Genomic DNA, 11,154 nt, shown 5'->3' with positions numbered 1-11,154 from the left:
AATTCAACGACTTCCAAGAACTGGATAACCAACACAAAGAAAACGCAAAAAGATTCCAGGACCTGGAACAAAAATTCACTAAAGAAATTGAAACAATGAAGAAAAGTCTAACCAAACTCCTGGAAATGAAGAATCAATTCAGGGAACTACAAAACACAGTGGAAAGCCTCAAGAACAGGATAGATCAAACAGAAGAAAGAATCTCAGAGATTGAAGATAAAACCTTTCAATTAAATAAATCAGTCACAGAAATAGAGCAGACAAACAAGAGAAAAGAGCAAAGCCTACAAGAGATGTGGGATTATGTGAAGAAACCTAATGTGAGGGTCCTAGGGTTACCAGAAGGGGAAGAAGAAAACACTCAAGGGTTGGACAAGCTATTTGAAGATATAATAAGGGAAAATTTCCCAGGCCTTGCTAAAAATCTCCAGATACAAGTTCAAGAAGCTCAAAGGACCCCTGGGAGATTCAGTGCAAACAGGAAGACATCACAGCATGCAGTCATCAGACCGACAAGAATATCAACTAAAGAGGCCCATCTATGAGCTGTAAGACGAAAGAAGCAAGTAACATACAAAGGAAAGCCAATCCAAATAACACCAGACTTCTCTACTGAAACTTTACAAGCAAGGAGAGATTGGGGTCCCATTCTCACTCTTCTGAAACAGAATAATGCCCAGACTAGAATCTTATTCCCTGCAAAGCTAAGTTTCATATATGAAGGAGAAATCAAGACATTCTCAGATAAGCAAAGACTGAGGGAATTCACCAAGACAAGACCAGCCCTTCAAGAAGTACTCAAAACAGTGTTACCCAGCACAATAAACACTCATGAATGTAAATCTACTCAAACCTAAAGATCAAAGCCAGATACCACAATGGCTCAAGAAAGAAAACAAAGCACCAAAGTTCAACCCAACATAATGAACAGAAATCTGCCCCACCTATCAGTTATCTCAATAAATGTGAATGGCTTGAACTCCCTGCTCAAGACACATAGGCTGGCCGAGTAGATAAAAAAATATAGGCCAAGTATCTGCTGCCTTCAGGAAACACATCTAACCTGCAAGGATGCAGTTAGACAAGGTAAAGGGGTGGAGAACAATATTTCAAGGAAATGGAAGCCAAAAGAAAGCTGGTATGGCAGTGCTGATTACAGATAACTTAGCTTTTAAATCAACAAAAGTAATAAAAGACAAAGAAGGTCACTATATAATGGTGAAGGGTACAGTTCAACAAGAAGACATAGTAATTCTAAATATATATGCACCCAACCTTGGTGCACCCACATTCATAAACCAAACTCTACTTGATCTAAACAAATGGATAACCAAAAACACCATAATAGTCAAAGATTTTAATACCCCACTGACAGCACAGGACAGATCCTCCAAACAAAAAATCAACAAAGAAATAATGGACTTCAACAGAACTATAGAAAAAATGGGCCTGACTGACATTTACAGGACATTCTACCCCAAAACGACTGAATATACATTCTTCTCATCAGCTCATGGGACATTCTCTAAGATTGACCATATCCAAGGACACAAATCATGTCTCAAACAATTTTAAAAAATAGAAATTATACCATGCATCTTTTCAGACCACAATGGAATAAATGTAGAAATCAACCCTAACAGGAACTCTCATTTCTACACAAAGTAATGGAAACTAAACAACCTTCTGCTGAATGCTCACTTCATAAACAAGGAAATCAAGATGGAAATCAAAAGATTCTTTGAACTAAATGACAAAGAAGACACAAATTACCAAAACCTGTGGGACACAGCTAAAGCAGTCCTGAGAGGAAAGTTTATTTCCATAAATGCCCATATCCAAAAGTCGAAAAGATCACAGATAGACAACCTAATGAATCATCTCAAAGAGCAGGAAAAAGAAGAACAGACCAACCCCAAACCAAGCAGAAGAAGTGAAATCATTAAGATCAAATCAGAACTAAATGAAATTGACAACAGGGACACCATATGGAAGATTAACAAAACAAAAAGTTGGTTCTTTGAAAAAATAAACAAAATTGACACACCACTGGCTACACTAATGAAAAGCAGAAAAGAAAAATCTCTAATAAGCTCCATCAGGAAAAATAAAGGAGAAATTACAACTGATGCCACAGAGATACAAGATATAATTTATGAATACTACAAAAACTTCTATGCACACAAACTGGAAAATGTGTAAGAAACGGACAATTTCTTAGAAACACACAGCCTCCCTAGGCTCAACCAGGAAGAAATAGAATTCCTGAACAGACCAATATCAACTACTGAAATTGAAACAGCAATAAAAAACCTTCCTAATAAGAAAAGTCTTGGAGCAGATGGTTTCATACCCGAATTTTACCACACCTACAAGGAAGAACCGGTGCCTATCCTGCAGAAATTATTCCACAACATCGAGAAGCATGGAATCATCCCCAACACATTTTCTGAAGCAAACATAAACCTCATACCAAAACCAGGAAAGGATGCAAGAAACAAACGAAAAAAAAAAAAAAACTACAGACCAATATCCTCTATGAATATACATTCAAAAATTCTCAACAAAATCCTAGCCAATCAAATCCAGGTGCTTGGCAGGAAAATAACCCATCACAACCAAGTGGGCTTCATCTCAGGGATGCAGGGATGGTTCAACATGCACAAATCTATAAAAGTAATTCACCATATAAACAGAAGCAAAAACAAAGACCATATGATCCTCTCAACAGACGCAGAAAAAGCATTTGACAAAATTCAACACTCTTTTATGATAAGAACACTCAACAAAATAGGCATAGACAGGGCTTACTGAAAAATGATACAAGCCATACATGACAAACTCACATCCAATAATCATACTGAATGGGGAAAAATTGAAAGCATTCCCACTTAGATCTAGAACAAGACAAGGTTGCACACTATCTCCACTTCTATTCAACATAGTACTGGAAGTCGTTGCTATAGCAATCAGACAAGAGAGTGGAATTAAGGGCATCCAAATGGGAACAGAAGAGATCAAACTCTCACTCTTTACTGATAACATAATATTATACCTAGAAAACCCCAAGGATTCAACCAAGAGACTCCTTGAACTGATAAAGGAATTTGGTAAAGTCTCAGGATACAAAATCAATACACAGAAATCAGGGGCATTCATATATGCCAACAACAGTAAAAGTGAGAACCAAATCAAAGACTCAATTCCCTTCAAAATACCAACAAAGAAAATAAAGTACCTAGGAATATATTTAACTAAGGAGGTAAAAGACCTCTTCAGGGAGAACTATGAAACACTGAAGAAGGAAATAGCAGAGGACGTAAACAGGTGGAAGAATATACCATGCTCATGGCTCAGCAGAATCAACATTGTTAAAATGTCTATACTACCCAAAGTGACCTACAGAGTCAATGCAATCCCTATTAAAATACCATCATCATTTTTCACAGATATAGAAAAAATAGTTTTATGCTTCGTATGGAACCAGAGAAGACCCCATATTAAAAAAAAAATCAATCCTAAGCAATAAAAACAAAATAGGAGGTATCAATTTACCAGATTTCAAACTATACTACAAGGCTATCGTAATTAAAATAGCTTGGAACTGGCACAAGAACAGGGACATTGACCAGTGGAACAGAACAGAGAACCCATATATAAAACCATCCTCATATAGCCAACTAATATTCAACAAAGCAGACAAAAACATACACTGGGGAAAAAGAATCATTATTCAATAAATGGTGCTAGGAATACTGGATAGCCACATGTAGAAGACTGAAAGAAGACCCACACCTTTCACCTCTCACAAAAATCAACTCACGCTGGGTAACAGACTTGAACCTTAGGTGTGAAACTATTAGAATTCTAGAGGAAAACATTGGAAATACTCTTCTGGACATTGGTCTAGGCAAAGAATTTATGAAGAAGACCCCAAAGGCAATCACAGCAACAACAACAATAAATAAATGGGACCTGATCAAATTAAAAAGCTTCTGCACAGCCAAAGAAACTGTCAAGAGAGCAAATAGACAACCCACAGAATGGGAGAAAATTTTTGCAAGCTATATATCCGATAAAGGGCTGATAACTAGAATCTATTTAAAACTCAGGAAAATCAGCAAGAAAAAATCAAACAACCCTATCAAAAAATGGGCAAAGGACATGAACAGAAACTTATCAAAAGAAGACAGAATAATGGCCAACAAACATATGAAAAAATGCTCAACATCACTAATCATCAGGGAAATGCAAATCAAAACTACAAAGTGATATCACTTAACTCCAGTGAGAATGGCCTTTATCAAAAAGTCCCCAAACAATAAATGTTGGTGTGGATGCAGAGAGATAGGAACACTCCTACACTGCTGGTAGGACTACAAACTATTTCAACCTCTGTGGAAAGCAATATGGAGATACCTTAAAAAGATACAAGTAGATCTACCATTTGATCCAGCTATTGGGCATCTACCCAAAAGATCAAAAGTCACTTTATGAAAAAGACACCTGCACTCGAATGTTTATAGCAGCACAATTCACAATTGCAAAGTTGTGGAAACAACCCAAGTGCCCATCAATACATGAGTGGATTAATAAAATGTGGTATATGTATACCATGTATACCTATTCAGCTTTAAGAAACAATGGTGATATAGCACCTCTTGTATTTTCCTGGAAAGAGCTGGAACTCATTCTACTAAGTGAAGTACCTCAAGAATGAAAAAACAAGCACCGCATGTACTCACCAGCAAATTGGTATTAATGGATCAACACCTAAGTGGACATATAGGAAAAACATTTATCGGTGTCAAGAGAGTGAGAGGGGCGGGAGGGGTATATACAAACACAATGAGTGAGATATGCAGTGTTTGGGGGATGGTCACACTTGAAGCTCTGACTCGAGGGGTGAGGGAAGGCATGGGCAATATACATAACCTTAACATTTGTACCCCCATAATATGCTGAAATTTAAAAAAATACCAATTACATTCATCACAGAAATAGAAAAAATAATCCTAAAATTTATATGTAATTGCAGAAGACCCAGAATAGACAAAGCCATCCTGAGTACAAAGAACAAAACTGGAGGAATTACATTACCTGATTTCAAATTATACTACAGAGCTGTAGTAACCAAAACAGTACAGTACTGGCATAAAAACAGACACATAGACCAATAGAACATAATAGAGAACTCAGAAATAAATCCACACATTTATAGTGAACTTATCTTCCACAAAGTTGCCAGGAACATACAGTGGGAAAACAACAATCTCTTCAATAAATGTCGCTGGAAAAACTGGATTGGAAATGCATAAGAATGAAACTAGACCCTTATCTCTCACCATATACAAAAATCAAATCAAAGTGGATTAAAGACTTAAATCTAAGACCTGAAGCTATGAAACTACGAAAAGAAAACATTGGAGAATGCTTCAGAAAGTCTGGGCAAGGACTTCTTGAGTATCACCCCCAAAGCATAAGCAACCAAGGCGATATCAGATAAATGGGATCACATCCAGCTAAAAAGCTTCTGCACAGCAAAGGAAACAATCAACAAAGTAAAGAGACAACCCACAAAATGGTAGAAAATATCTGCAAACTATCCATCTGACAAAGGGACTAATAATTAGAATATACAAGGAGCTCCAATAACTCAGCAGAAGAAAATCAAATAATCCAATTAAAAAATGGGCAAAGCATCTGAATAGATATTTCTCCAAAGAAGACATAAAATGGCCAAAAGGCATATGAAAAGAATGCTCAACATCATTAGTCAACAGAGGAATGCAAATCAGAACTAGGATTAGATATCATCTCACTCCAGTTTAAATGGCGTTTAGCAAAAAAAAAAAAAAACAAAAAAAAAACAGGCAATAATGAATGCTGGCACAGATGTGGACCATACATTGTTATGGAGAATGTAAATTAGTGTAACCACTATGGAGAACAATATGGAGGCTCCTCAAAAAAATGAAAATAGAACTGCCATATGACCCAGCAATCCCAGTTCTGGGTATATATCCAAAGGAGGGGAATTCAGCATATTGAAAAGATATCTGCACTCTCATATTTATTGCAGTACTATTCACAATAGCCAAGATTGGAATAAACCTAAGTGTCCATCCATGTATGAACAGATAAAGAAACTGTGTCATATACACATGACGGAATATTTTACAGCCACAAAAAAGAATGGAATCCTACCTTGTGCAACAACATGGATGGAACTGTAGAACATTGTTAAGTGGAGTAAGTCAAGCACAGAAAGACAAATCTCTCATGTTCTCATTCATATATGGGAGGTAAATATCAAAAACAACTGATATCATGGAGACACAGAGAGTAGAATGATGGTTACCAGAGGCCGGGAAGAGTAGCAGGAAGAAGGGATAAAGTGGGGATGGTTAATATGTAAAAAATATAAGTTTTTCGGCCGGGCACGGTGGCTCATGCCTGTAATCTTATCTCTCTGGGAGGCAGAGGCGGGCAGATTGCTCAAGGTCAGGAGTTCGAAACCAGCCTGAGCAAGAGCAAGACCCCATCTCTACTAAAAACAGAAAGAAATTAATTGGCCAGCTAAAATATATATATAGAAAAAATCAGCCAGGCATGGTGGCTCATGCCTTTAATTCTAGCACTCTGGGAGACCCAGGCAGGCAAATAGCTCGAGGTCAGAAGGTCAAAACCAGCCTGAGCAAGAGTGAGACCCCATCTCTACTATAAATAGAAAGAAATTAATTGGCCAACTAATATATATATATAGAAAAAATTAGCCGGGCATGGTGGTGCATGCCTATAGTCCCAGCCACTTGGGAGGCTGAGGCAGCAGGATCACTTGAGCCCAGGAGTTGGAGGTTGCTGTGAGCTAGGCTGACGCCAGGGCACTCACTCTAGCCTGGGCAACAAAGTAAGACTCTGTTTCAAAAAAAAAAAAAAAATATATATATATACATATATATATATAGTTTTTTGTACCCATTAAGTTAATTAAGTTAATAACAATTTTTTTAAGTTACAGAGCTATATACTTAAGATTTGAATTTAATTATATGTTAATTGTACCTCAGTAAGAGAAAGAGTATATTCAAATCCTAGAGCAGCCATTTATTTGCAAAGTTAACCTGGGTCTCATTTTTCACAGATATAAAATAGTGATAATAATGTTACATTTATCTCATGGCTATATAATTTATGTAACCATATGAGGAAATATTTTCTATACAATAAAAATTATGTTAACATCTCACACCATTGAACTTAAGAAACAAAGCTTACAAACATTTTAATTATTTTCAATTGCTCAGAAATCTCTGAATAGTTATCATTTCTTCTCTGCTTCCTTTCTCCTGGCTTTGGTAATTGCTCCAAGACACTCCAATACCTATTCAGCTAAGTAGAGCTTGGCCTGGCACCTGCAGTGCCCTCGAGACCTGAGGCTGTTCTGCTGTCATGCTGAGGCCAGACTCTGAACGTTGGGCAGACCACCAGGAACATTTTGTGTGCCTTTTCAGAAAACAGGCATTGACTTCCTGAGCCTACTTTTACTTTCAATATAGGCCTGTAATAGAAAACCCCTTTCACTCCAAAGTTTGTGTCCTACATGGTTCTTTGGGTTGTTTTTCTTTTATTCTCATTTATTTGTCCAAAGGAGGAAAAGAATGAAATCTAAGTTGGAAGGCTACCCTGGTGACAAAGCTTCAGGCTTCTCTTCTTCCTTCTGTTTTGAAATTGGAAACTATGGTGAAAGTAAGTTTGTGCTGAATGTTAATGATTATGCTTTACTCTATAATGCTGAGATTTGCAGTCACATTCTGCTGAGTAGTAATAATTATTTTTTTTCTTAGAAAACAAGTCCTATTTCCCTTTGCACAATTTAAACAAAAACTTACATATAATAAAACAAATTTTAAAGAGAATTATACAGGGATTTCTTCACAGAGTGCTAACATTTTAAAGCAAATCAGTTTGTAAAATAAGCTATTCATAAGTACTTTCCTTTGAGCAAGATTAATGTATCTCCACAGGCAGCAAAAGTCTCTACAGAACAATGCATTCTCACTGGATGCATTAAAAGTATTTTCAAAATGGTTTTCTTAATCATCAGTTTAATTTATGAACTGGCCATTTATGGTACAATACCAGACACTATGAGAATTTTCAGCAAATCCCACTGAGCTACTCTTGAAGCTGAAGGCAGAGAGCCTATTATCTTTTATTTTTTAATAGACTTTATTTTTTTTAGAGCTGTTATAGACTCATGAAAATTGAGCAGAATGTATAGAGATTTCCCATACACCCCCTGCCCCCACACATGATCAGCCTCCCCCATTATCAACATCCCCACCAGAGTGGTATATGTTACAACGGATGAATCTACACTGACACATCATTATCACCCAGCGTCCACAGTTGACATCAGGGTTCATTCTTGGTGGTGTACATTCTGTGGGTTTAGACAAATATGTAATGACATACATTCATCATAATAGCATTGTACAGAACAATTTCACTGTCCTATAAATCTATATATCTAGTCATCTCTCCCTTCCCCTAACCCCTGGCAACCACTAATCTTTTTAGTATCCATAGTTTTTGCTTTTTCCATAATGTAAGATTATAGTTGGAATCATACAGTATGTAACTTTTTCAGATTGGTTTCTTTCACTTAAGAATATGCATCTAAATTTTTTCAATGTCTTTTCAAGGCTTGATAACTCATTTCTTTCTAGCACTGAATAATATTCCATTGTCTGGATATACTATAATTTATCCATTCACTTGCTGAAAGACATCATGGTTATCAAAGTTCTGGCAATTCTGACTAAAGCTGCTATAAACATTTGTGTGCAGGTTTTTATGTAGACTTCAAAGTTTTCAACTCCTTTGGGCAGATACAAAGGGTAGTAATTGCTCAAATCATAAGTTATGTTTACTTTTGTAAGAAACTACCAAACTGTCCTGCAAGGTGGCTATACCATTTTGCACTACCATCAGCAATGAGTAAGAGTTTCTGTTACTGCACATCCTCTCCAGCATATGGTGTTGTCAAATGTTGGTGTTCTGGATTTTGGGCATTCTAATAGGTGTGTAGTGAAATCCCATTGTTCTTATTTGCATTTCCCTGGTGATACATGATATGGAGCATCTTTTCACATGCTTATTTCCCATTTTTATTTCTTCTTTGGTGAGGTGTCTGTTAAGGTCCTTGGCCCATTTTTTAATTGGGTTATTTTCTTATTTTTGAGTTTTAAGAGTTTCTTATATACAGTATTTTGGTAATAGTCCTTTTCTAGATATGTCTTTTGCAAATATTTATTCCCAGTCTGTGGCTTATCTTTTCTTTCTCTTGGAATTGTCTTCCACAGAGCAGAGATTTTTAATTTATTTAATAAAGTCCCACTTATCAAGTCTTTCTTTCATGAATCATGCCCTTCTTTGGTGTTATTTCTAAAAAGTCATTGCCATATCCACAGTTATTTATATTTTCTCCTATGCTATCTTCTAGGAGTTTTATAGTTTTGCATTTTACATTCAGGTCTGTAATCCATTTTTAGTTAATTTTTGAGAAGGTGTAGGTCTGTGTTTAGATTCACTCTTTTGCATGCGGATATCCAGTTGTGCCAGCACCATTGGTTGAAAGGATGTCTTTGCTCCATTGTATTGCCTTTGCTCCTGTGTCAAAGATTAGTTGACTTTACTTATGTGAATCTGTTTCTGGGCTCTCTTTTCTGTTGTGCTGATGTGTTTGTCTATTCTTTTTCCAACATCAGACTGTCTTGATTACCGTAGCTCTATAGAAAGTCTTGAAATGAGGTAGTGTCAGTCAGTCTTCTAAGTCCGTTTATTATTGTGTTGGCTATTCTAGGTCTTTTCCTTCTCCAGATAAACTTTGGAATCAATTTGTCAAGATCTATAAAATAACTTTCTGTAATCTTGATTGAGATAGCATTGAATCTATGGACTAAAATTGGTAACAACTGACAACTTGATATTGAGTCTTTCTATCCAAGAATATGGAATATTGTCCCATTTATTTAGTTCTTCTTTGATTTCTTTCACCATATTTGTATAGCTTTCCTCATACAGATTTTGTGCATTTTTTAACCCTTTGGACTCACTTGCTTTTTTCTCAATTCCTTTATTCTACTCAGGATTTAATTTTTTAAATACCTAGATTTTACAAAGTGCAGCAATAGAATAAAAAACTGGAGTTTCTTTTCATACACACTTATTTATTTAGATGTTTTTATATTTCAAATGATTGATACATTCAAAGAGTAGCTTTAATCTCTATAATTTTTCATGGTGTGATATTTTTTGAAACATTCACCCACATGAAGACCTGGTTTACATTCACATGTTTCACAAATATAAATCGTCTCTCTTCTTCCTCCTTCGATTTTTCTGTTAGAACAAACAACACAATCTTTGTGGTTTTTGTTAGGGTGAGGTGTGATTATATGGAGCTTTCCATCTAAACGTTGCTCTAAGTTAGTGGATAATAATCTACCCCTGGAAGTTAGTGTACCATCTCTGCATTTACATTTTACTTGTCTTTTCATGCTAATGAAAACATGAAAAGATACTGGAAAAATAGACAAAAATCCCCCTTGCTCCCCCCACCCCGCGGTGAAACTACGTGTCAAGTGTGGCTCGACATACGAGCTGCTACGATGCTAACTGTGTAGAGTCACACTCGACATCCGAGTGCAAAGGGTTAAAGACTTATACCTTAATATTTCTTTTTTGGATGCTAATATAAATGATATTGTATTTTTAATTTCAAATTCTATTTGTTCATTGCTAGTATACAGAAAAGCAATCAAATTTTATGTATTAACATTGTATCCTGAAATCATGCTATAATCATTTATTAGTTCTAGCAGGGATTTTATTGATTATTTTGAATTTTCTACAAAAACAATCATGTCATCTTGGAACAATGACGGTTTGATTTCTTTCTTCTCATCAGTATGCCTTTTAATTTATTTTTTTGTCTTATTTCATTAGCTAGAACTTCTAGTATGCTGTTGAAAGGAGTGATTAGAGGGGACATCCTTGCCTTGTTCCTGATCTTAGTGGGAAAATTAGTTTCTCAATATTAAGTATGATGTTATTAATAGCTGTAGGCTTTTCCCGTAGATATTCTTT

Source organism: Microcebus murinus, chromosome 23 (assembly GCF_040939455.1).
Source record: "Microcebus murinus isolate Inina chromosome 23, M.murinus_Inina_mat1.0, whole genome shotgun sequence".
NCBI lineage: Eukaryota > Metazoa > Chordata > Mammalia > Primates > Cheirogaleidae > Microcebus > Microcebus murinus.
This window is presented reverse-complemented; position numbering follows the sequence as displayed.